The sequence below is a fragment of the Podarcis filfolensis genome (assembly GCF_964270895.1).
Source record: "Podarcis filfolensis genome assembly, chromosome: 15".
In the NCBI taxonomy this organism is placed as follows: Eukaryota; Metazoa; Chordata; class Lepidosauria; order Squamata; family Lacertidae; genus Podarcis; species Podarcis filfolensis.
The window spans coordinates 40,228,982-40,251,785 of record NC_139618.1 but is presented as its reverse complement, the minus strand read 5'-3'; the positions used below and the strand labels follow the sequence as shown (position 1 = coordinate 40,251,785).

The following is a 22,804-nucleotide window of genomic DNA, read 5'->3' as shown; positions in this document are numbered from 1 at the left end:
AAGCGGCTGTCAACCACACATGCAAATTGCGGCCAGCCCCCCCCCCTGATTTACCCCAGCAAAGAACTTGCTTGATTGAAGATAATAGGCTTGAAAAGAATTCATTTAAAGAATAAAAGCTTCTTCTCCGAGTAGGAAAACTACTAGTTGAAAAGAAAAGAAAAATCGGGGCAGCTATTCCACCCCACCCCCCATGCGAGTGCTCTGAAGACCATCCATCTGATTCTGCTTATTCTGAGCACCCCATGTTCTCTACTTTTTCACAGTAATGAAAACCCTTATTGATCGATTCCCCTTCAGCTTCTAAAACTCGCACAAGCACCGTCTCGCCTTTTTCTTTCTTTGAACCTGCACCTGGAAATAAGGCAGCTCCACCAAGCAAGGGAGGCTGAAAAACTCCACTGGAGTCCCACTGGGGACTGGATTTCTGTGCACTCAAAGTGAGGGCTTCGAAATCCTGAAATGACAATGGCATGTGAAAAGCTGGCCAACAGAATGTATCAGAGCCGCTACCTAGAGGGTTTGGCACATGGCACCAGCTGGGGCACACAGCCACCACCAATGCCAGAAGTGAGCACATGGCTCAGCTCTAAGATCAGTCCTAAGTTATTTCCTATTTGCACAGGAAAGCACTGCATTAAAAAGAATATTGATGCAAACTGGTGCATCTTGCTAATGCTGGGAGCTTGCCGGGGCAACCCAATCAGAAGGGCAGGGTACAAATAAAAATAAAATAAAATAAAAATAATACAAATTAACTGAAGGAACTGAAAGGCAGGCAAGCTCCAATTCCTAATGCTAAACCTGAATTCAGGAGGCAAAGGAAGCTGAGGACACCCTCTAGTTCTTAGATATCACTTGATGTTGCAGTCATCAAATGATGAAATTGCTTATGGGAATCAGTTTGTATACTGTCAGTAATGTGGTTCAAGCAGGGAAAAGTAGGCATTATATTTCCTGTTCTTAATGCATGAATCCGGTGGTTTTGAGGCAGAGTTTGGTTTGGATGAAAGAAGGCTTATCAAGTGATCCGCACACATAGATCCTGAGGAACAGATCTGAACTCGATTTAATTTATAAATCCACTACACAGAATGGCACATAGGATTAATGTTCTCTGTTTTTGGTTTTTTTGATTGCATCAGTACTGCTTTCTCAGCACCATAGAAGAATATCTATAAACTGGAGTCAGGTAGGTAGCTGTGTTGGTCTGACATAGTCGAAATTAAAAAAAATATTAACAGTTGTCCAGTAGCACCTTATAGACCAACTAAGTTTGTTCTGGTATAAGCTTTCATGTGCAAGAAGTGTGCATGCACACGAAAGCTTATACCAGAACAAACTTAGTTGGTCTATAAGGTGCTACTGGACATTTTTTTTATTTTTATATAAACTGGAGTGTATTTAGAGCAGGGTGACAGAGATTGTGAGGGGACTGGAGAAATTATTGAAGGGGCTGCTAAGAAGCCATTAGGTCAGAAACAATAGCCTGGAGAAGAAACAAGTAAGAGGCAATATGTAAAGGGCTATCACATGGAACAAATTTGTTTTCTGTTTTTCCAGGGAGTGGGACTCAAACGAATGGGCTCAAGTGACAAGGGAATTTCTACCAAACACTAGAGAAAAAATGAAAGTGATATAGGCTGTATGACAACGGAGTGGGTGGTGTATTTTCCTTCATTGGAGGTTTTAAAGCAGAGACTCAACGACCACCGAAACATAATGTTGTAATATTGGATATAGGAACCTAGCAAGCTTCCTAAGCGTCCAATTAGTTCAGCACTGACTAGCAGGGTTCTCCAGGATTTCCGATAGAGGTCTCTCCCATGATGCCAGGAACTGAACCTGAGATCTTCTGCAGGTAACCATTGAGCTAAGGCACTTCCCCTGTAAGGTGAGTTGCATTGGTGGGGCTGGAATAGATGACCTGCAAAGTCCTATTCAGGTCCATAACTCTGTGATTCAGTAGCCAAGGATTGAAATGCATAGATGTAGAATCACCAACCTTTTGGGAATTCTGTATACATTTGCAAACTGGTTGACATTATATGCAACACCCCAAATCAAAGAATGGATGGATAAAATATAGGATTTTGCTAGTACCAAGCAGACAAATTTCTTAAAATATCAAGAAGGAAGAGAGAGGCAGGGCATTTTATTATTATTATTTGTAAAGTTGAAGGTGTGTTGATTACAGTAAAAGATGCCATTTATTACCACACATATGTTTTGAGTTCGCAATGTATTCATGGCTAATTTGGTAGTAAGCAGTAAGCATTGCAGTACACACACTGCATGCCCTTACTAGTTTTAAATGTGCTTTGGGAAATAGTCCTAGACTGATTAGGTGTAGCGGCTTTCTCCTGACACAATAAGCAATTTCATATCAATTATCAATTTCTTGTTCTGTTATCATCTATGTATTAACACTGTCAAATGATGTTGAGTAGTAAATAATGAAAAAAGGGAGCGAAGGCAATCAGCAGCTTTCTCAGAACATGTGGAGGAAGTGCTCTCACCCCTGTGTCCCTGTCCCCACTGGCCAGAGCCTGGGTGTGCATCCTGGAGTTTTCCAAGTGGTTGGGAACCTGCACAATTGAGATTCCCAGTGATCCAGAGGATTCGAGGTGTGTTTGGCTGGGTGTTTGAGGATTCCCTCTTCGGACCTTCCCACTCAGTGGATAAGGGTCTGGGGTGGGGTTGCTGGCGATGGGGATGTTGTGGGGAGGCTATCTTATATTGCTTTCTGTCACCTGCAGATAAGCCCACTGGGTGTTAATGTAGAAGTAGCTTCTTCTTATGAGGGTGTTTTGCAAGAGACACATTTTTACATGCAGCTGCAGAGTAATATGTAGTTATGCCCTGAGTCATTTGGAGGAAGTGTTAGTTACAAAGGAGCTCAAGAAAAAAAATGAGTCTCCAGCACTGTCGCAGTTTTGATTTTTTTTTTAGCAAACCACACAAATCTAAGATCTCTTCTTCTTCTTCTTCTTCTTCTTCTTCTTCTTCTTCTTCTTCTTTTTCTTCTTCTTCTTCTTCTTCTTCTTCTTCTTCTTCTTCTTCTTCTTCTTCTCCTCCTCCTCCTCCTCCTCCTCCTCCTCCTCCTCCTCTCTCTGAAAGATATTTGAGACCTTGTCCTGAATACTGAGCATGCTATATAACAAAATCCAGACAAATAAGGACTAGTTGAAGGAAGGTTTTTCTTTTTTCTGCAAACCTTCTGCACAAAAATTTCCTATAAGGCTCAAAAGCCTAGCCGGTGTTTTTGCTCAAATGTTTTGAAAGGTAGCAAGTGATGATGTCCCAGATTGCATGGATTGGGAGAATCTTTGGGTTTCATGTCCATAGTATGCAGTTTGTAGCAAATGTTACATTTGAGTGGATAGAAAGCAAGACAAGCACTTGATATAATCATCTATAATAGTTGATGGAAATATTTCTGCCAACCTCCAGGCGTAAACTAGGCTGTCACATGTCACTGTGGAAGTTTCCTTGGTTTCTTGAGTGACCGCCATTACAGACCACTACTCAATTGTAGAGATGGACTTTCACATATGTGCACCAATGAGTAATCTCTGTGTTATTCTGTAATTTATTTTTTTAAGAAAGTGCATTAAAATGCACATACAAATATTTCTAAATCAATTTTCTCTCAAAAGATGCATTTCTATACGTGTTTTCTCTCAAAAATAACCACTTTGGTTGAAAAGTCATATTTAAGGAATATACAGTAAAGGTATCAATGGCTCCTAGCCACCAAGGCTGTGTTCTGCATTCACTGTCAGCGGCAGTTGCAGGAATCACAAGTGCTGCTGTGCTCTGTGTTCCGTTTGTGGGAATCCCATAGGCATCTGCTTGGCCACCATGAGAACAAGATGCTGGAATTTATTTTAAGCATTTATATACTGTACAACTTAATATTTTAAAAATCTAAGCTGTGTGGGCGATTAGCCTGGGTGGACCAATGGCCTGATCCAGTAGGCTCTTCTTAGGTTCTTATATCCTTGGGATGCTATTCTAAGTTGGGAAGGCATGGGAAACTGAAGTCACTAAATCTTCCTGATGTAATGCACTGTTGGTCTCATGCCAACTTCATATATATATATCATTGCCTGCCACCAATGTTACACCCCAGTCTCCACAGTGGTGTCAGAATCCAAGGATTCCAGGCATGCTCACCATGTGTTTCCTTTTGGAAATGAGGCACAGAGGAGACTGTGGTGTCTGTATGATATGTGGTTTATTTACACATATATACAACCTGAGACTATTTTGAAGGGGTTCACAGCATTAGCACTCCAAGAGAGTGATGCTTCTCCCAAAGGCCTTGCCTCCAGCTCTTCTATTTCTCCGTCACCTACTCCTCACTCTAACCTTTGGCTTTAACTGCGGAGTAAAAGGGGCCTATCCCTTTGGTGCCCCACACAGGTCCTAGTCTGACACTATAACCACTACACCACACTGACTGGACACTGCTACAAGAGTGTGACAGCAAGACTTCATCTGAGCCTCAGGAACTACCATGGACCCAGCCCTGAAGTTTTCTAATAGAGGAGTGATCCTTTAGGTGCAGAGTACATTTGTTTAATCAGTGAGTAACCACAGGGAGCCTTTCAGCCCCTGTGATTACTGGGCAAAGTTCCTGACAGGCCAAGAGCACATGGTTTCCTGGCAGGTACACTTGCCCCATCATCTCTCTTTTGAGAACTTAATTAATGTGCAGGCAGGCATCCTCCCCCAATGTCATCCTCATCCTGCATGCAGCTGGGTCCAGGAGAAAGGAAAGGGGACCCCCTGCAGTGGGAACTCCATGGGAGGGGGCCACCAGTGTCCGCCTGCACAGCAGGTTGCATGGGGGAGTGTGGGAAGTCGAAGGGGAGGCTAAGAGTCATTCCTGGCTCCTTTGTCCTTACATGGTATTGCTGAGATCTTATTTTTTCTTTCTTTTTCTTTTTCAGCATCATTAGGCTCAAAGGAACTGCTGAGCGCTCTCTGTTAAGTAATTACTTTATTTCATAGAGATTAATGACACTTGCAATGTTTCACTGACAAACACAGGTATGGGAAGGGAGCTCCAGGGAAGATAGCAATTATCAAAAGGGAGGAATAGGGAGGTGGAATTGTGCTTTGGAAACGTGAGTGTGGCAGCGTTGCCAAAGCATCCGTGTTCTCATATGCATGCAAGAATTGAAAGGCCTTTTTGTTCTCTCTGATGCAGATGTATGGGAATTCAGTGCTGTCCAGTAAACAGCTTGATCCAAACCCAAGATCCACCAGGAGGAGTGAGTTTGGAATAGAGGGTGCTTGGCTGAGCCAGCTGAAGTGCTGCCTCAGTCAAAGGAACACTGATGTAACTCCTGCATCCTGGCTGAGTCAGTGATTAGCCAGCTCAGATGAAGCCTGAACAGACACAGGTGTAAAGCTGTTTTAAAGGTTTGTTTCCAATTTGTCTGGCTTGGGCTAGTTCAGCTGGGAGTAGCCCTGTGCCTGAATGAGCTTGGAACAGGAGGAAGTTACACAGCCATGATTTGTGTTGTTGTTTAGTCGTTTAGTCGTGTCCGACTCTTTGTGACCCCATGGACCAGAGCACGCCAGGCACTTCTGTCTTCCATTGCCTCCCACAGTTTGGTCAAACTCATGCTGGTAGCTTCGAGAACACTGTCCAGCCATCTTGTCCTCTGTCATCCCCTTCTCCTTGTGCCCTCCATCTTTCCCAACATCAGGGTCTTTTCCAGGGAGTCTTCTCTTCTCATGAGGTGGCCAAAGTACTGGAGCCTCAGCTTCAGGATCTGTCCTTCCAGTGAGCACTCAGGGCTGATTTCCTTCAGAATGGAGAGGTTTGATCTTCTTGCAGTCCATGGGACTCTCAAGAGTCTCCTCCAGCACCAGAATTCAAAAGCATCAATTCTTCAGCGATCAGCCTTCACATAAATTATGGCCAAGAAGATTAAAGCAGGAGAAGAATGCAGAGTAGGGGCAGGAAACCTTTTTTAGCCTGAGGGCCACATTCACTTCTCGGTACCTTTTTGGAGGCCACATGTTCATGGCTGGTGGTACCAGAGGCAACTGTGGGCAGAGCAATGAATACAAATATTAGCCATTGTACAGCAGGCCACTTTCTATACACCTTTTCTCTAGTCTCTGGAGGGTGGACATAAATACTTCTCTGTCTTGATTCACAATCACAGCTGGAAAATAAGGGGTTTCCCCCCTCTCACACTTTCCATTTATTGTGGTATAATTGTTGTTCTCTCCCACCACAGATTTCTTGGCATGCTACTACACTATGACATCATTATTTAGCTAATATTTCAGAATAATGCATTAAGGGATCCCATTTTTTTATTCCACTGCAAAAATAATAACTTTAATGAAAGATAAGAATGAATTCTCAATATTTTCATTGTGTGGGATGTGTACAAACATCATCCCAGTTTCTGTGTGGTGGGGGTGGTTTGTGAGACATCTGTTTTGTGCCACTTCCCTCTGACTTGTGCTAACGAAGTTTGTGAACTTAGTTCAGATGAGAGATATGGAAGATGGAAATGATGGTACTAAGTCTTAGTCCTGCCCATGACAGCAATAATTAGCTGCAGGCAAAATTCCTTCACAGTACAGTGGCACCTCAGCTTAAGTACTTAATTCGTTCTGGAGGTCCGTAATTAACCTGAAACTGTTCTTAACCTGAAGCACCACTTTAGCTAATGGGACCTCCTGCTGCAGCCGCGCCGCCAGAGCACAATTTCCGTTCTCATCCTGAAGCAAAGTTCTTAACCTGAGGCACTATTTCTGGGTTAGCCGAGTCTGTAACCTGAAGCGTATGTAACCCGAGGTACCACTGTAACCAGATTTACCAGGCAGACACAAGGTTAGAATTCCAGAATACTAGGCATTAATTTTTTTTATTAAAAAATCCCCAAAAGAACGAACAGTGTGAAAGGGCTCTGCCCATGCTCATAGTTGTGCGTGCTCATAATTGCAACATTTATTGGCTGGAGGAACATGAGGGTACATAAAGCACCACATAGCCTGTGATTTCAATTGTTATTTTGACCTATTGATAACTCACTGATTTTTCTTTAAACCACAGAACAGCAAAGATCCTCCTTGATTTTAAACTGGTAGAGAAGTGGCCACAGAAAAACAAATATACCTTACAGAAGAGCTGAACCTTCAGCATTGCAATTTTTGGAAGTATCCCTAATTTGAAGAGTTGTTGGCAGATTTTCTGCTGCTCACAATAAGCAAACATATCCAGCTTTCCGTAGTGGAAAAAAATGCATTACTAGTGCAATCCCTCCAGTATAAATTATGCTGAGTAATCACAGACAACTCAGCTCAACTAGGCCCTGAAGGGATGTGTAGCTATATCAGCATGTAGCAAACTTGCTTGTGTGTTGACCCTCAGATCACAAAGGCATACACATAATGGCGGAGTGGGAAGCAGAAGTCAGGATGCAAGATGGCAGTCAGAGAAGAAAGAGCAGAGTGTTAAAGCTATGTCCTCACAATGGAAACAACACATCGGTTCAGACCTATGGCAAGAGTGTTCTTTCCGTCACCTAGACCAGTGGTTCTCAAACGTTACCTGCCACAGACCACTTGAAAATTTCTGAGGGTCTCATAGACCTCATAATGATTTTTGTGCCTGTTTCATCAATTGTAATTTCATAGAATATTGTAATGCAATATGTAAAGCAAAATTAAAAATTAAATTAACCCCCCCCAAAAAACCAATGGAAACAACACAGCCAGTTTGTTAAATTGCATTGAAGATGCATGAGGACAGCTTTCTTTTTCTCGGAAAGATTTCTCCTGACTTTAGCTGCAGATCATTCTTGCAAAAGGCTATTCTTTCAATTTGAGATTAATACTTACCTTTTGCCATCCTTGTGGCCTCAAGGTTCATCTTTCTAGAACTTTGTGGCTTTGCTCCACCCAATATTTCTATCACCAGACAATATACAGCTATTGTCTTGTCTTCCCTTTAAAGCTTCCATCCTCCTCTTGTGTCTAAATAGCAACTTTGGGCTGCCTATTTTTCTAAACTGTTGAAGGCACGTCAATAAATAGACAGATCACTTTTCATCCAAAGAGGTGCACTGACCATTTAAATTCTTTTTTAAAAAAATGCAAGCTCAAAACTCAATTTTGCCAACACTACCTTCAGGGGAACAGCTCTGTGTCAGCAACATTACACTATATAGTATTTAAAAAGGAGACATGAAATGTTGTGCAGCATGGCCAATTTATCGAAGTTTGTCAAGAAATATGGTTTCCCATTAGTTGCTGACTATATATCTTGTTTAAACTCCTTTAAATCAGAAAAGTCCCAAAGAAATAGCTGTGTGAGCCTCTACTTTTCAATAAGAAGCCCACTTGCTAACCAGCTTTGGTGCACAGTTTCTGCTTGTACTTTGGGTCTGTGCCCTAAAGAATTTGAAACGCTGTTTCAGGGTTGACCTTTATCAAAAGAAAAATTACCATTGTCGTACTTCTGACAGCAGCTTCTTTAAAGGCATGAGGTGGCTCTTATAGAGATGTGAGAGAAATTAAATTCAGCTCACATTTAAAGGTAAACCTACCTCATTCACACTTTCCACAACAAGAACCAAAGCAAAGCCATCTACTGAAATTTGCACTGCTCCGAGTTTTTCAGTGCAGTTCCTCAGTCAAGTAACATGTACAAAAATGCACGTGGTTGGGTAATGTGTCCATAAAAGTGTATATATAGATGAAAATAACATACAGATGCAATATAATAATGAAAACTGCTTTGCAAACATGGTGTATATTAGGAAAAATTGCATACAAATTTGTGTTTGGTAAGAGAAATTCACACTAAAATACTGGTTAATTTTCAATGGGATTTTTTATTAAATCACAAATCTATACAGAAATGTGGAGAAGTATATATTATGTTGGGAAAATGAGAAACTTTCAAGTTGATGCATTTCCCCTCTTTATTTTATTTCAAGCCATCCTCCAAAGATGCTTCTGTTCACCCTCAACCCAGCATCTGCTAAGCTGGACGCTGGACACAGAATTGGCTGTTGCCTATTCTCACTTGAACATGCCAATCTGAGCACTACAACATGCCAAATGATTGCATGGCATAAATGAAATTATCCTTGTGAAAAGGGGAGGGAACTGTGCAAGGGAATGTGTGGGGTGGGGAGAGGGAAGGGGTCAGAAGAGGCAGAATCATTTTATTCTAAGAAAGGCGAAAGCCCTAATAAACTATAAATAAATAAACAAACCCAAGCTTGAAGCTTGATTGAGTTAGATCCAGATAATCAGTCTCTTCCAAGAGTCCCTTGAATCAAACCACTCTTTTGCCCAGGAAAGAAGTCTTAGTGACCAGTTGATATTTCCTAAAATTATCTGGATCTAAAGAGTGTGTGTTCAGCACTGGCCACACAGCTCTCTCCTTCAAAGGCAGCTAATACTGCCCTATTTTGAAGGAAAACATTTACAGTATGAACCCCTGAACCCAGCCAGACAACTAGGAATTTGCTGGAAAATCCCAAAGAAACATTTCTTGGTATATTTGCAAGGGTGATGTATGTGAAAGGGGGTGATAAATAAGCCCACCAAGTACAGGTGCTGAAGAAATGAACGTTTGCTGTCAATTCTTGTAGTAGACCAGTATAAAGTAAGCAGCACATAAGCGGCACACAAAACGCTACCAAACCATTCTACGTCCTAAATCTTACATTAATAATCCAAAAATTGAGAGAGTCATGTACAAAATCTACTACAGAAACCAGAAACAGAAAACTCATTCAAATTGTGTCCAAAAGGAAGATTCAGTCTTTAAAGTTCCTTTTTATAAAATTTTTATTGGTTTTTTAACACATAATAATAGACAATACAAAACAATACAAAAACAAACAAACATGTAAACATGTATAATTTCTTCACATTTTTTCTTAAACCTTCTTTCATCGACTTCCTCATACCTCCCCTTTCTGCATCCCTGTTTTAAAGTTTTCCAGCAAGCCCCAATGTCAACTCAGTCTTTAAAGTTCCTTTAGCCAGGCTCCTGTAGATATCAACAAAGGTACCGTAAGTTTGATCAAACGAAGTGCTGGCGATGTTGCACTCAAGGGTTAGATATCAACAAGGATAAGTTTGATTTGTTTTGCCCATGAAGCTTAGTAAATGAATAAATGCTTAAGTCAAGAAAGAACTTAGCATATGAAGTTGAATGTATGTAAATACACCAAAATCTTGAGGGAGAATTTCCTGAAGAAAGAAATTAAATATTGTAGCTTAAAGAAGAAATGTAACGTATGGACTTGAATGTTTATAAATATATCGAAACTGTGAGGGAGAATTTACTGAAGAAGCCCAAGACTCTTCATGGGCGAAACAGGTGACAAACGCTGGCACCCTGTCTAACTCTTGTGAATGGTCAAAGCTCAGTGGTCAAGCATAAGCTCTGTATGCAGAAGGTTCCAGTTCCAAACCCTTTCATCTCCAGGTATAACTGGGAATGTCCTCATCTGAAACCTGGGGGAGCTAAAACAAGGCTATGTAAACAATACTGAGTTAGATAAACCAATGGTCAGAGTCAGTATAAGACACCTGCATATGTTTGAAATGGTTGCTGGAAGGATTGCTGATACAAAGTGCTTTAAACACTTTACGGAAAGAGACCATGATTAATCTGGTCCCAAACGGAAGAATCAAATGTCACAATTTTTTAAAAAGCCAAACTGTGTGTGAGTGAAGTTTTGACCTCTATTTAATCTATCATTCTAATATAAGAAGTCCTTAGTTAAAGATATCGGTGCAATGGAGGACATTATGACATTTCAGCTATGTATAATTCTCTCTCTCTGTGTGTGTGTGTGTGTGTGTGTGTGTTTAATGTGGTATTTGATTAATCCTTTCGGGGCTGGATGACTCATTGCCTCTTTCCACAAATAACCCTTTGCAAAACCCCTTTTGATTTAATGACAGCATTTGGAATGACAGTAGGGAACAGAAATGGAAGAAATGTCTGTCAGAATTTTAACAAACACCACCAAGTTGTCTTAACTGTGGGATATTCAATGAAATCAACTATTGTGCAAAATTCTACTTCCTTTCCCTTTGGTTTCTGTAAGGCAGCCAGGATTCATTGGCCTGTAGATCAGAATAGCCAACATGATGTCTTCCAGATGTTAGACTACAACTCCTATCAGGCTCAGCTGGCATGACTAATGGTCCAGGATGACAGGAGTCAACCAGATCTGCTGGGCTCCATGTCAACTGCACCTGCTGTAGATACTGCAGACTTAAACAGGCTTGATAACGTTTATTTAGAAAATTTCTTAATTGCTTTGTATTCAAAAGAACCTCAAATTAATGTACAAAACAGAAATCAATACAATATGGTATATTGATAATTAGATAAAATCCTGCTAAAATAGCATTATACTGCTCCAAAATTAACAGGCCAGGATTATCCTTCTGGGAGGGACTGGTGGAATAAAATTGTCTTCAGTGCGCATCAACATCCCCTATGGGTTCCCTTTACCCATGAACTCCTGGGAACTGTAGCGTGGTGAGGGGGCTAGGAATCTGTAGCACAGTTTCCACAATTCCCAAAACAAAGCAATTCAGTGGCTTTTGGAAACTGTGAGATAACAGCTTCTCCCAAGGCATGACAGGAACCAACACTGGTTGCAGGAATAAAGGATACAACACTATATATGCGGATTGAAAAACATCATGGAAAAAATGGTCACACGCAGGAAAGTAGAAGGATTACAGCTAAAGTTCCTCACTTGAAACTTTATATATTACCTATTATACCAACACAAATTGAAATCACAAGATTGTAGCTGTTATATAAGGGATTATTATATCTGAATGGAATGTAATGGAAATTATTAAAATTTTGGAATGCAGAAAAAATGTAGAAGAATGAACTCAACAAGTCTAGCATGCGAGGGGGCCAGTTTAATTAAATTGTATAATTTGACATTTGAATAACTGGCATTAATAGTTGTATTAATTGGATAAAAAGGTATTGTTATAATGAGCTTATTATTGCACCGATATTGGAAAATCAATTATATATATTAAATTGTGTGTGTGTGTGTGACTCACTAGACTTATCAGTCCTAAAGTTTCAACTCCCTTCTCAGTGTTTCTAGAAGTTAAAACTCTCAGATTGAATTGGATTTGTTGTCTCCAGTGCCAAAGCATGCACATGAACACAGTAGCTGAGGTCTGCTTTGAATGGCTGATAATCGTACTGTAAGACACTTGTGTGCCCCCCCCCTCCGCTTAAGAATATCTTTATCCCAAAGAGAAAACATGTTAAAGGTAAAGGTAAAGGGACCCCTGACCATTAGGTCCAGTCATGGCCAACTCTGGGGTTGCGGCGCTCATCTCGCTTTATTGGCCGAGGGAGCCGGCGTACAGCTTCCGGGTCATGTGGCCAGCAGGACTAAGCCACTTCTGGCGAACCAGAGCAGCGCACAGAAACGCCGTTTACTTTCCTGCTGGAGCGGTACCTATTTATCTACTTGCACTTTGACGTGTTTTCGAACTGCTAGGTTGGCAGGAGCAGGGACCGAGCAACGGGAGCTCACCCCGTCGCGGGGATTTGAACCGCCGACCTTCTGATCAGCAAATCCTAGGCTCTGTGGTTTAACCCACAGTGCCTACAAAAAACAAAAACATGTTACTGAGTTTTAAACAGCATCTGGAAGAGCAGAGCTTTCTGCAATATAAGAGCTGCCAGATGGACTGTGGAGCAGCTCTTATACATTAATGCTCAACCTTAAGTTCTAGCATTAACTGCACCACTGGATCCACAGTTCAGTCTACAAACAGAGCTCTATGGATGACATTTCTCTTGTAAACAAAGTTCAGACTGGATAATGAGGGATTTCAGGGCTGTGAGAAGTTTAACAGGTATGCTTGCATCAGCAAGCAGCTCTTTCGATTGCTGTGAGCACAATTTGGGTGAAGCCCACCTTGAGCCAGCCTCTCCTCCATCCCAGTTGTTTTTCCACAAGCACTTGCTGCTGCCTAGCCAGTCTTAATTCTCTCCTATGGGCATCAATGAGAAGCACAACACAATTCTAAGCACATGTACACAGAAGTTAAGTCCCAATTATTTCAGTGAGGCTTACTTCCACTGAGCTGCAAATTTAGCATCTTTAGGACTGCACCCTTAAACATTGGTAGTCTTGGCTGCACTGTGCCTTTGTTCCTTGCTGTTCTATATCAAATTCAAAGCACAGGTGCACAATATTGTATATTCCACACAAAACATATTCCAAAGTCTCAGAGTTGTAGGCTGGGTCTCCCCCCCCCCCACAACTCAGTTCTGTTTAAATTTTTTGAAAAACCAAATCTCTTACTTTCTTCCACTGATTTTCTGTAATTGATTTGCATAGAAAGGGAACTCTATTCATATCTGAATGGAAGACTTTTAAACTACAGGGGCTCAGATATGAATTTTAGCTAATCCTTAAAAGCAAATCATTGCAACCTCCACTTCATGTTACAGGATTTTTAGTGACCCATTTCTCTCATTTTTCTCACCGTGCTCCTCTTACATTATGCATTTTGTTTATTTTAAAATCTGGCTCCTTGCTTCTTCTAATCTTGCCCAGACTGATCCTTTTCTTTCTCTGTGCCAAACCTTGCATGAAGAGAACACTTTAATAATTACACATGATTATTTCATGACAAACAAAAAACAAAACATGGTGTTCCAACTGAGCGTCATTTGAATGCTGCTCTTAAAATACCAGCATGGAGAGGAAATGCTCATTAAATTCACAAAGGCAACATATTTTGACATGTAAAGAGCTTTGGTGTTAACATTGTAAAGTGTTTTTCCAGTTGCATTTCAGATAATTTTCCTCAAGAGCCTTACAAAGTGAAAATATTTCTATTACATCACACAAATAATTGTAGATTTTAGGCAATGGCCCTGATCTGTAGGAGTGTAAAGAGGCAATTATGGTACTTGCTCAACTTGACTTCAGCTACTTGTGAAACTCCCCCAGCGCTGCAATCTCTAAGATCACTCACCTGAGAGTAAGTCCAACACAATTCAGTGTAAGAGTGCTATTAAGACCAGTTGCAATTCAGTATGTTTGGGATTTTGCTAGTAATCTATTGTGCTGTTGTTAGAGAATGAGAAGAAATTCAGTTCAGTCCACATTTAAAGGGGAACCTACCTACTTTTCACTTCTTGCAAATGTATGCAAGGTGAAACAAAGTCTTTAAATTTGCACTTCTCCAAATTCTGCAGTCCTCCAGCCAAGTAATGTGTAAAAAACACACATGTACAGTGAAGCATAGTTCTTAACCTGAAGCACTATTTCTGGGTTAGCGGAGTCTGTAACCTGAAGCGTATGTAACCCGAGGTACCACTGTACCAGGGTAAGGTGTGCATAGAAATGCATCTATTGTGAAAATAAATACCAAAATGCATTCCATTAAGTGAAACTGCTTGCAAAAACATATATGTTAGATGAAATTGCATACAAAAAATGTGCATTTTAGGAGAAATTCACACAAAAATGCTGAATTTTTTAAAGGTCTTTAGAAAAAGAAAGCAAACTGATGTGGAAATGTGGAGAACTGAACTCAAGAATTTAAAAAAGGAGAAACTGAGAGAAACCATAGCTGAGATAGGGAAGTGGACTTCTTGGAGAAATTCAGTCTAGGTTGTTCATGCATCCATACATGTAACTGCATCCCACTTGCTACTGCAAACTTTCCAAATTATTATTTAATGACTGTGAGTAGAATTGTGACTCACACTCATGCCAAATGATTTTACTGACATTCAACATGAGTACCGGAATCTATGAATAGCAGGAGAAGAAAACAGCACAACAATGTGAATTAACCTTGTAAAAGTGAGTTAGAGAGTTTCAAGAGCAAATGAAACGCAGTTAGGCAATCAGGGGTAGTCTCTTAGACAATATTTGATTCAACTATGTATTATTGCTCTTATCAAGGACTAAGGCGTACCAATGCACTTCCTAGAATTGCCATCCATTTTTCAAACTTGATTTAGAATGCAATGAACATTTTCCAGAAGAGGTCTGCAATCAGTTACTAACTATAAAACTGCCAGATCAGGACTGGGTTCCAAATCCATTCGTGACAGATATTTTTAGCAACATAAAACACTTCAATGAATACAAACACCTTTCAGTACACCAGGAGTTGGTTAAGTGGACCTGATTTGAAGTACAGTACAGTATCTTGGTTTGGATCAAACATCCTTGATGTTTTCCCCCAAGGGAAGACTCAGTGGTAGCAGAGGTGTCAGGTTCAACCCCTGGAATTGGCAGGTAGGGCTGGGAAAGCTCCAGTCTGAAATCTGTTGGGAAACAGTGTAGACCAGAGATAGGAAACTTGTGGCCCACCAGGCGTTTTTGACTTCCATCATCCATCACTTTTGGCCATGCTGGCTGGGGCTAATGGGAATTGGAGTCTAACAACACTTGGAGGACAACAGGTTCCCCATTCTTGGGGTAGGCCTCTCTATCTGGCCCTCAGGGGTCTCCCCTTCCAACCCAGCCACACACCCTCTCCCCAGGCCACAGCCCTCACCAGCCCCACTTCATTTGTTGTCTGCCTGGAAGGAGATGATGACTCTTACTTGCCAGGGTGGATGACAGAGAGGGGTGCGTGTAGCCTCCTGTACAAAGGGAAATTTTGCATTCCTTGCTCTCTGCCCACTTTTGCCTCTGATCCTGCTCACTACACCTGCAGCCCTCAGAAGGCTGCAGAGAAAACATACCCTCTAAATGTCCCAATTTTCCAGGGACAGTACCAGAATTATGAAAGCCACCCCAGACTTAGAACTGTATCACCAAACATATTTCTTGTCAGGTACACAATTCTGGAGACCCATTAATGAAAACAACTGTCCAAATTGGACTGCTTTGGAATATTCCTATGTAGCAGCTTTAGAAAGATGGGCGGCACCTGGGTCTAAATAAATTAATACTCAGGATGCTATTGAAACAATAACATCAGTTCAAACGATATGGTACCACATATCCAAAAAATATAAATTTGACCTTTTCTCCCACAACAAAATGCCTTTGTGGGGAAATCCATTTTTAAAAATCAGGAAAGAAATGGTTGTATGGAAGAGGTGGATGAATTTGGGTATTTTAACATTAGATCAACTGATAAACAAAGAGGATGAATTTTATACATATTCTGTCTTAAGAGACAAATACAGATTACTTACAAATGCTCAATGGTCTCCAGATAAAACACTTGCTAACCACCATCTAAGGGATGCTGGTGGCGCTGTGGGTTAAACCACAGAGCCTTGGGCTTGCCGATCAGAAGGTCGGTGGTTCGAATTCCCGCGACTGGGTTAACTCCCGTTGCTTGGTCCCTGCTCCTGGCAACCTAGCAGTTTGAAAGCACGCCAGTGCAAGTAGATAAATAGGTACCGTTCCGGCGGGAAGGTAAACAGCATTTCCATGCGCTGCTCTGGTTCGCCAGAAGCGGCTTAGTCATGCTGGCCACATGATGCAGAACTGTGCGCCGGCTCCCTCAGCCAATAAAGCGAGATGAGCGCCGCAACCCCAGAGTCGGCCATGACTGGACCTAATGGTCAGGGGTCCCTTTACCCTTTTTAACCACCATCTATGGACCAGCAGCTTGTACAGCCTCAGAGACCCCAGAGCTATTCAAGCAGTTGATTAATTCTTACGCAACAAAAAAATTGGCCATCAGCATATATAATTCTTTCTTACTAGAAAACAATTTTATATACAGGTATTGAGGGAGGAATGGAATAAAGAATTAGAGATCTCAATTTCGACCACACAGTGGGAAACCTTTAAGTGCTATAACAAGGGTGTCTCTGGATCTTAAATTGAGCCTCATACAACAACAAAAATGATATTTTAAATATACTGGACCCCATTATGTTTGTTTTAAAAAGGGCTATCTAAGGTATCTAACTGTTGGAGATGCAATAGGGATAATGCTTCTCTAAAACACGATTTTTCATTGTCCTATATTGAAAGGTTTTTGGCAGAAGGTTACTGAAACTTTCAACAGAACTGTACCGAACAACCTTCCATTTACAGAGCAAAATACCTTTTGAATTATATGCCCAGCAAATGGAATCTTACAAAAGGACAATATGAGTGGACTCTCCGTGCCCTGACCATGACAAAAAGACTGGTGAATTGGAAAAATAAAAATGTGGCTCCCTACTATGATTGGACTGAATGCAATGTAAGTGCAAGTAATAGATAGGATATTTTTAATTTAAAAACAAAACCTTTCTAACATTTTGTTTGACTACCAAGTCAACATTTCGGGGAAGGTATGTAGTGAAACATATTTTCTTGCATAGTAACTGAAGTCTATGCCGGGCAGTAAAACTGACTCTCAACAGCTTCCATGTCCTACAGATTATTCAGCAGTTTAATTTGGAAAGCATGTGATGCCTCTGCTGAAGTGACGGGCTGTTTATGACTGATGGAGAATATCATAAAAGAGGAAGGGCCAGTGCTTTTTTTCTAAAAAAAAATAATGTTTAGGGGTACTCTCATTTTAACTCAAGAAAATCATCATTTTATAGTTCAAATTGGGAAAAATAAATACAGTAAATGGACAAAAGTACAAAGATTTACAACATGTTTAGGGGTATGCGTACCCCTGCATCCCCCCCCCGAAAAAAAGCACTGGGAAGGGCTATTCATCACTTTTCCGCACTTCTTTACAACTTCAGACAGTTTTGCATCAAAGATAGTGCCTTTACAAAGCTGTGTGGATTCACTTATTCTGTCAGTCAGGAAAGTGGTTGATTTATTTACAGTGGTACCTCGGATTAAGAACTTAATTCATTCTGGAGGTCCGTTCTTAACCTGAAACTGTTCTTAACCTGAGGTACCACTTTAGCTAATGGGGCCTCCAACTGCCACTGTGCCACCACTGTGCGATTTCTGTTCTCATCCTGAAGCAAAGTTCTTAACCCGAGGTACTATTTCTGGGTTAGCGGAGTCTGTAACCTGAAGCGTATGTAACCTGAAGCGTATGTAACCCGAGATACCACTGTACAGTGAATTGTGCTGTCAGACTCTAGTTTATTGGGTCAACTTGGGGCACTTTCTTTCAGCCTGAATGACCTCACAATGACCTTGTTGCGATGTTAAAGTGGGGTAGAGCAGTATACCGTTGCTTCTGCATGGATAAAACAGGCCTGAGGCCACTTCCATGGCCTTCCTCTGTGTTAAGTTGTGGGTGAACATATCAGACGACACAGCGATTCTTCAAACAGCTCTTGTTTATTTACAGGCCAGAGCAGTACTGAACTGAAGGGTTCAGCCAGCCTGCTTATATAAAGCTCCACTACAATGCAACTGTAACCATTTTCTGTAACTATCCAATCACTGAATGTCACTTTCAATCCCCTATTTGTATATGTGGACCTGAGTGAAAACTATCTACAGTATCCCCCTGCTGGCCCAGGGTGAGAACTTCAGTACATAACACTCTGCACCAGGCACACCCTTGGAGTAACACAGCCTTGTGCATGTGCTTGAGTTCCTGGAGGATTCTTGTGACTATCTTCTGAATCTATGTAAGAACACCCACATATCTTCAAAGCAATGCAGAGTTTCAGGGGACTTATACATTACAAATGTAAACTGGTTTGAAACTGAGTTTGTGTTTGGCTAAAAACAGACCACAAACAGAGCTGGCCCAATACCTTTTACTCCTTGTGGTGAAGGACAAGATGCCACCTCTCCTCATTTCACACACAGTAGCTGAACAGACTGGCTGTTGAATCTTATTCCAATACTGACAAGGGGACAGCATCCTGCAACACACCAGAAGGCACAAGGCTAGCTTAGGGCTCGTCCACACTTGTCCTGTGCCTAGAAAGCATGGGTCCAAGCGGTTTTCCTTTGCCCCACCACTTTCCTCCAGAAAACCTGCTCTTTAGTGCCAAATCAGGACAAACAGCAGTATCAACAAAAGGCTGTCTCCTGCAGACTGCAGTGATTGGTTAGGTATATAAGAAGACAGACAACTTGCTCAGGGAACTGTGGTGTTAACAAGAGCGTGTAGTGTTCTTTGTTTAAAATGCCTTGCTACATGTTTCATGACTGGAGAGCACTGGCTGGTGACAGTTATGAATGTAGAGTGCATGTTGGCAAAGTCACTTAAATAACATAGATGGAGTCCAGAAAGAGGAAAGTATTGGTGGCGCTTTACTGAGGAATAAAGCAGTGTATAATCTGAGGAAAAATAAACAGAGAGGTATTGTCTTTCTTAGTTCAGGCCTTGTACATAACAGGGAGAAATTCAATCAAACATACATAAAAGCAGGAAAAGCTCCCTCAACTACACAGCCAATCATGGCACATGCTACCTCTGTGAAGAACATGCTGCTCTGCTTGGTTGCTAAGCAACACCTCTACCCGTCCACCTGTTGGCTTGTTGAGTTTAACAGTCACAGAATTAACCCTTAAATTACAAGCTAAATGATCCGTGCTGTCCCTCTTCTGACAGTGAAGACATTCCTTAAATGGAGGGGGCTGGGGAGCCCAAAGATTATACGTTTGCACTTAGTTACTGAGGAGCTCATATTTCTTCCAGCCTGACTTTAATTTGAACCCATATATGGAGGGTGGGGAGGGGGAGAGAGAGAGAATGTTTTTTTTCTTCCCATGTACTTATAAGTTTCTCAGAGAGAAAAAACAAATGCAACTGTTGTTCTCATAATGAATTTTATTGAAATGTCTATTAATTCCTCCGCCCCTACCCTCCCACCATGTGTCATATTAAAAGGGGGGAAATAACTCATTTTAACTACAAGGAGGTGGAAGAATCACAATTTAATGAGAAGAGTTTGTAATAATTTATTTTCTGACAAGCAAGCCAATAGCTATGGCCTAATTTGACTTTCCTAGCCTGTTCTGCCTTATGAAACCAAACTTAAAGAAACTTGAGCACTAAGGGGGAGAGAAAAAGAGACACTGAACTAGCTTCTTCCTGGAACTGACAGCATTAAGGAAGAACAATTACATCTAGTCTAAGAACCTTTAGGACTATTCCATGCATTTCAAAACAAACTCTTTCCCCCCATATATTCACTGCATTTGGTTCATTGTTAGAGAAAAGTGGTTAATTTGGACTTTAGGCTCTGGAAATGACAGAAAAGACTTGTGAGATGCAAACCTCATTTGAAGCTGAACACAAATTCAGAACTGTTTGGGTCCACCATATAACTGGAATTGGTGGAGTTCACTTGGAGTTCCAAGTGGGAAAATTCCTGTCCGGCCCCAACTATGGTGGTCAGCACGGGCCACAGCAAGGTATGGAAGTAAAAGATGAAGAAGAGAGGGAGGGTGGGAGTTCCAGCGATGAGCTGGGGAGGAAAGCTGTGCAGGGCTCAATTTGTTCCAGGAATGGACCGAAGCGATGCTCATTGGCCGGTTAGGCCCACCCCCAAGGAAATTCTTGCACCCAAGCCTGCCTGAAATTGGCCAGTACCCAGACAGGCTGCAACCCTCCCTATCTGGCTGCCGGATCACAGGTGTGGCTGTGGCCACACCACAAGACCGCCTGACTAGTAAACGTAAGCAGACATCTTGCCAGTACCTGCCACCACATAATCCAGGCTGCAGAGGTGGCTCCTGGCACAAATATTGTTCCATCACTATGTTTTCTGTGTCCCCAACTATTCTGTCTGTCTCTGGTCCAATGATTTGTGCATATAACTCTTTCCCCTTTCCTAAATAAAGGCTTTTCCATTGACATAAATGTGACTGGATGCAAATAATAATAATAATAATGACCCCCAGAACCCATATGCATAAGTCATGTCACTGGCATTTGTTTTGTATGTATGTTTGTATGCAGTATGAGTGACTGCAAAAGTCATTGCTCATGAGAATACATGGGTTGTCAGCCACCAACTCAGAAACTTGCCTCAAAGATAATGCAATAAAAGTGTGAAAGCAACACTAGACGTTGCAGAAAAGCTCAAAAGTTAACACTACTGGCCCATACACTACAAGGCCCTTAAAAACTTGGGTGTAATATACCTCAAAGATCACTGAATCCATTGTATTTGTCCCTGACCACTAAAGTCTTTGGAGGAGTCATAGGGTTCATCCACACTGACCTTTGTTTTGCATCTTTAGGCATAGATCTGGGGTTTCCATGTCTGAGAGCTGCTTCTTCTTCTTTTGGTCCTGCCTCTTTCCCTGCAAAAACTTACTCTTTACTGCTGAATCAGAGCAAACAGCGATCCGTGGGAAACCTAAATTGCTGTTTGCTGTAATTCAGCAGTGAGGTAACAAATAAACACCCATACTGCTCAGACATGGACTGGGAAAGCCCAGACCTACACCTAGAAAGTGCAGGGCAAAAGGTAAGTGTGGATAATAAGCCCACTGTTCGTGGTACTGCATGACTCACATGCACAGCTCTTATCCATCAGGAACTGCGTGTTCAGTACTGTGGGCCCAATGTTATGGAATGGCCTTCCAGTGGTGGTTAGACAAGCCTCTTGAATTTCCAGTGCCTACTGAAGCCTTTTTTAAATTCTAGCAAGCATTTTAATTGAAGTCTGATTTTATAGTTTCATTCATTTTTTTACTTCTCTGTATTGCATTTCTTGAACACCATTAGAGACAATTGTTTGAATAAATAGTCACAGTCACCGTATCTCTAAATGCAGAAAATCACACAAAACACGTTCCGCACCATGGAAATATTGTGGAACCATTCCAGATCATGCACAAATGCATCTATCTATGGGTTGTTCCAACCACTGCTTTGGATGGCTTGCTTTACTTGAAGCTGGCTCCATGAGACAGATTTTTACATTTGCACCTTGAAGATGTAGTTCAAGTATTTGTCCTTAATCTCAGAGGGATTTATAATTTGATGTAGCTGACTGTTTAGGTTTCCTCAAGGAGTCTCAGTTTCCTTTTCTTCTGACCTTAAACAGTCATTCCTGGTTCTGAGGCTGTTATTTACATTACAAAAATGTGCACAATTACATCCACATAATCAATATGACAACTACCGTATTTTTCGCTCTATAACACGCACCTGACCATAACACGCACGTAGTTTTTAGAGGAGGAAAACAAGAAAAAAATATTCTAAACGAAACAGTGGATGTATGATTTTTGTGGTTCATGCTGTGGCCAGACATGTGATCTGACGGTGAGTTTGGGGTAGCCCAATGCAAAAATCCTGAGGATCCATGTGGATCCATGCTTTGTAACCACGTTTTTGCGCCATTGCAGCCCCATGAAACAGTGGGTGCGTGTGTTTTTTGGTGCAGGCTGTAGCCATGGATATGCTAAGTGATCTGATGGTGAATTTGGGGTGACCTAGTGCAAAAATCCTGAGGATCCATGTGGATCCGTGCTTTGTAACCACGTTTTAAGTGGGGAGGGAAGGAAAAGAACTCAAGGGACAAGGAGCACGCGTGGGGTGTGTGGAGAAGGATGCTGCTAATAATGCAGGAGAGGCTCCTCTCTGGCTTTGCTCCTTTAGAACAAGCAGGCTCTGCGTCTCTCCCTCCTCCCCGGCAAGGAAACCATGATAGTAACCACTCTGAGACAAATCAAGAAAAATTGCGACCAACACTCTCCCCCAACAAGCGCAGTGAGGTCAAAACACACACACACGCAGAGAGAGAACTGGCCCTAAAGTCACAGGGGTGCTGGGGGAGTGAACGGGAAGCAAGAAAAGGAGAAGGAGCCCTCACACACACAGAGACACACAGAGTGTCGATTCTAAAGTCGCAGGGGCGCAGGGAGAGTGA

General features: G+C 41.6%; 1 protein-coding gene across 1 annotated transcript in view; it reads right to left on the bottom strand.

Moving 5' to 3' along the window:
* LOC310750701 (uncharacterized protein) overlaps positions 1–22,804 on the bottom strand; it is a 735,887-nt gene that overhangs the window by 623,291 nt on the left and 89,792 nt on the right. The window lies entirely within an intron of this gene.